The 4,445-nt window shown below is 46.5% G+C and overlaps 1 pseudogene across 1 annotated transcript; it reads left to right on the top strand.

Moving 5' to 3' along the window:
• The first annotated feature begins 3,563 nt into the window (after positions 1 to 3,563).
• On the top strand, positions 3,564 to 4,445 carry LOC108585351 (annotated as a pseudogene). The gene has a single exon (XR_002521416.2). The product of XR_002521416.2 is annotated as a peptidyl-prolyl cis-trans isomerase A pseudogene (transcript).

The raw sequence follows: 4,445 nt of genomic DNA, 5'->3' as shown, positions 1-4,445 counted from the left end.
GCCGGGGCAGTATTTCACGCCCTGTTGGAGGAAAGGATCATGGCAGTGTCACTGTGGGAATTTGTCAGGCTGTCAAGTAGGCAGAGGTCTTGTTTAAACTCAGGGCCATCTCTTGGAATCAATAGCTCTTTAAATTTTTCAGCTATAACATTTGGGAAGAGATGACGACGTGTGAACACATGACTTGATTTCATAAAGCCTCCGGGCCGGGCGCGGGGGCTCACGCCTGTAACCTCAGCACTTTGGGAGGCTGAGGCGGGCGGATCATGAGGTTAGGAGATCGAGACAATCCCGGCTCACACAGTGAAACCCCGTCTCTACTAAAAATACAAAAAAAATTAGCCGGGCGTGGTGGCGGGCACCTGTAGTCCCAGCTACTTGGAAGGCTGAGGCAGGAGAATGGCGTGAATCCAGGAGGCGGAGCTTACAGTGAGCAGAGATTGCACCACTGCACTCCAGCCTGGGCAACAGAGCGAGACTCCGTCTCAAAAAAAAAAAAAAGGCCTCCCATTTCCCCATTTTGTTTTCTTTTTCTCTTCTTTTGCTCACTGCAACCTCTGCCTCCTGGGTTCAAGTGATTCTCCCCCCTCAGCCTCCTGAGTAGCTGGGATTACAGGCCCCTGCCATGATGTCAGGCTAATTTTTGTATTTTTGTAGAGACGGGGTTTCACCATGTTGGCCAGGCTGGTCTTGAACTCCTGACCTCAGATGATCCACCTGCCTCGGCCTCCCAAAGTGCTGGGATTACAGGCGTGAGCCACCGTGCCCAGCCCCATTTTCTCATATATTGTGGTGAGTTAGGATTAACTCATTAGGCAATCTTTTTGGCTGAGCACTTTGGATGATAGTCAAATGGTCTCACATGGTGAAGACTAAAATAGCAACATTCCTCGATTATCTTAGTCTAATTGAATCGTAGTCTAATCAGTTCCATTGGCTTGAGTGCCTCCCGCACCAAGGGTCAATGACAAAACAGGCTCTGCTGCAGGGCGTAGCACCTGAGCCCACAGACCCGACTCCAGCTGCCATTGGAAAACATGGCCGCTGGTCACAGGGATGGCATGATTAGAAGGTGCAGATCAACCCACATCGACTCATTTTTATGAATGTGAGGGGTGTGATCCATGGATGGAATAGCCTGATATTTGTTTAGGAAACACAACATATTATTCAGTTAAGTCTTTATTGGGCATTGACTGTGTTTCAGGCACTATTCTAGGAGCAGGGATACAAAAGAAAACAAAGACAGAAATCCCTGCCCTTGTGGAGCTTACACTGTAGACAGAGGTGGAAGGTGAGGAAAGAGACACGGTATGTATAAGTAAATTCAACATGTGAGATTAGTTTGTTAGAAGAGCTGTAGAAAAATAATGCCAGTGATCTGACAAGACATGTGGGGCCTTCGGCAAGTAGGCAGGATGGCAATTGCAAATAGAGTGGTTAGGACAGGTCTCACAGAAGTGGTATAGTTTTTTTTTTTTGAGATGGAGTCTTGCTCTGTCGCCCACGCTGGAGTGCAGTGGTGCGATCTCAGTTCACTGCAAGCTCTGCCTCCCGGGTTCACGCCATTCTCCTGCCTCAGCCTCCCGAGTAGCTGGGACTACAGGTGCCCGCCATCACGCCCGGCTAATTTTTTTTTTTTTTTGTATTTTTAGTAGAGATGGAGTTTCACCGTGTTTGCCAGGATGGTCTCAATCTCTTGACCTCGTGATCCGCCTGCCTCAGCCTCCAAAGTGCTGGGATTACAGGCGTGAGCCACTGCACCCGGCCTTATTTTATTTTTTTTGAGACAGAGTCTCACTCTATCGCCCAGGCTGGAGTGCAGTGGTACGATCTCGGCTCACTGCAACCTCTGCCTCCCAGGTTCAAGCGATTCTCCTGCCTCAGCCTCCCCAGTAGTTGGGATTACAGGTGCACACCACCACACCTGACTAATTTTTGTATTTTTAGTAGAGACAGGGTTTTGCCATGTTGGCCAGGCTGGTCTCGAACTCCTGACCTCAGGTGATCCACTCTCCTTGGCCTCCCAAAGTGCTGGGATTACAGGCATGAGCCACCGTGCCTGGCTGATACTGTCTTTTAAAACAAGGATCAGGTTGGCAAAATGAATTATATCTGCATTTGTTCAATATACAAGTTCTCTTACTGTACCCACTAATAGGATATAAATTTCAGAACCAAAAGGGCATTTCATGACACCAAGCTAGGTCATTACTGGCATTATAATTCTGCCTAGACCTATTTTCTTAGCCCACATGGTTAAACCTGATGCCTAGGCAAAAGAAGTTACCTAAAAGTAGTAAGTAAAATAACAAATATAGAGACACTTGTATAATATAGCACTACTATGTGATAAGCCATATTGAGTGCTCAATATACTTTAACACATTTTTAGAAAATGTTTTATTGGCTGGGTGTGGTGGATGTAATCCCAGCACTTTGGGAGGCCGAGGCAGGAGGATTGCTTGAGCCCAGACAGTTGAGGGAGGCTGAGGCAGGAAGATCACTTGAGCCCAGGAGGTTGAGGGTGCAGTGAGCTAAGAAGGTGCCACTGCACTCCAGCCAGGGCAAGAGAGTGAAATGCTCTTAAAATTTGTTTTTAAAAACCTTTTTGTTAGAGAAATTTTTATATACAAAAAGAGTGAGAACAGTATTATGAATCCCCACATATCCATTACCCAGCTTTAGCAATTATTAACATTCTGCAAATCTTGCTTCATCTACTGCCACTTTTCTTTAGAGACAGGGTGGAGTATTTTAAAACAATCCCAGACATCCTATTCATAAAGACTTCATAGATACTTGGAGGGAACACATTTTTTAAAAATGTAACCACAATATCACTATCATATCCAATAAAATGGATAATTCCTTACTACCATCTAATATATATTTCATTTTTAACTTTCCTTATTTTTAAAACACCACCCCAATTTTTTTACAATTGGTTTGATTTCATCAGGATCCAAATGCAGTACACAGCATGGGGATATGTGGTCTGAAACCACTTGTGCTTCTTTTTTTTTTTTTTTTTGAGATGAAGTCTCACTCTGTTGCCCAAACTGGAGTGCAGTGGCGCGATCTCGGCTCACTGCAACCTCCACCTCCTGGGTTCAAGGGAGTCTCCTGCCTCAGCCTCCTGAGTAGCTGGGATTACAGGCATGCACCACTATGCCCGGCTAATTTTGTATTTTTAGTAGAGAAGGGGTTTCTCCATGTTGGTCAGACTGGTCTTGAATTCCTGACCTCGTGATCTGCCAGCCTCGGCCTCCCAAAGTGCTGGGATTACAGGCGTGAGCCACCGCGTCTGGCCTTCCCTTTTTTTTCCCCCCCTTAGGGACTCTTCCTTATTCCAGATTTGGTTGTGTCCTCATAGTATCATTTATCCTGTTCCTGTGTCCTGTATTTCCTGTAAACACCTAGTTATATCTAGTGGCCACATAGTTCAGGTTCAGTGTTTTTAGGGGCAGGTGAAGTATTTTGTAGATGGTTCTATATACTTCCTTTTACATCACAACAGGAGCACCTACCGGGCTGGCTGCTCCACTTTTAATGACAAAGCAAAGGGTTCGGGTACTATCAGCCTGATCCATCCATTGCGAAGTTCCCCACCAGCTCTTCTCAGCATCCTTCACAATAATCTATGAGGGAGGTACTGCTATTACTTCCACAGTGGTTACAGCATTTGCCTTCTTAATGGTGTCAGGGTCTGAGACCCTGATGCACCCAACCCCACAGTGGGAGCTGCACCTGAGGTCCAATAAAAAATAGACCCCTCTTTAGCTTTTCAGACGCCGCTGCCAAGGAAAACCCTGTACTATTAGCCATGGTCAACCCCACTGTGTTCTCTGACATTGCCGTCGACGGCGAGCCCTGGGGCCACGTCTCCTTTGAGCTGTTTGCAGACAAGTTTCCAAAGACAGCAGAAAATTTTCGTGCTCTGAGCACTGGAGAGAAAGGATTTCGTTATAAGGGTTCCTGCTTTCACAGAATTATTCCAGGGTTTATGTGTCAGGGTGGTGACTTCACACGCCATAACGGCACTGGTGGCAAGTCCATCTATGGGGAGAAATTTGAAGAGGAGAACTCCATCCTAAAGCATACAGATCCTGGCATCTTGTCCATGGCAAATGCTGGACCCAACACAAACGGTTCCCAGTTTTTCATCTGCACTGCCAAGACCGAGTGGTTGGATGGCAAGCATGTGGTCTTTGACAAAGTGAAAGAAGGCATGAATATTGTGGAGGCCATGGAGCGCTTTGGGTCCAGGAATGGCAAGACCAGCAAGATCACCACTGCTGACTGTGGACAACTCTAATAAGTTTGACTTGTGTTTTATCTTCGCCCCCAGACCGTTCCTTCTGTAGCTGAGGAGAGCACCCTCCACCCCATTTGCTCACAGTATCCTTGAATCTTTGTGCTCTCACTGCAGTTCCCTTTGGAAC

The sequence above is a fragment of the Papio anubis genome, chromosome 6 (assembly GCF_008728515.1).
Source record: "Papio anubis isolate 15944 chromosome 6, Panubis1.0, whole genome shotgun sequence".
Lineage (NCBI taxonomy): Eukaryota > Metazoa > Chordata > Mammalia > Primates > Cercopithecidae > Papio > Papio anubis.
The sequence above is the reverse complement of the archived record's forward strand: the minus strand, read 5'-3'. Positions and strand labels throughout refer to the sequence as shown.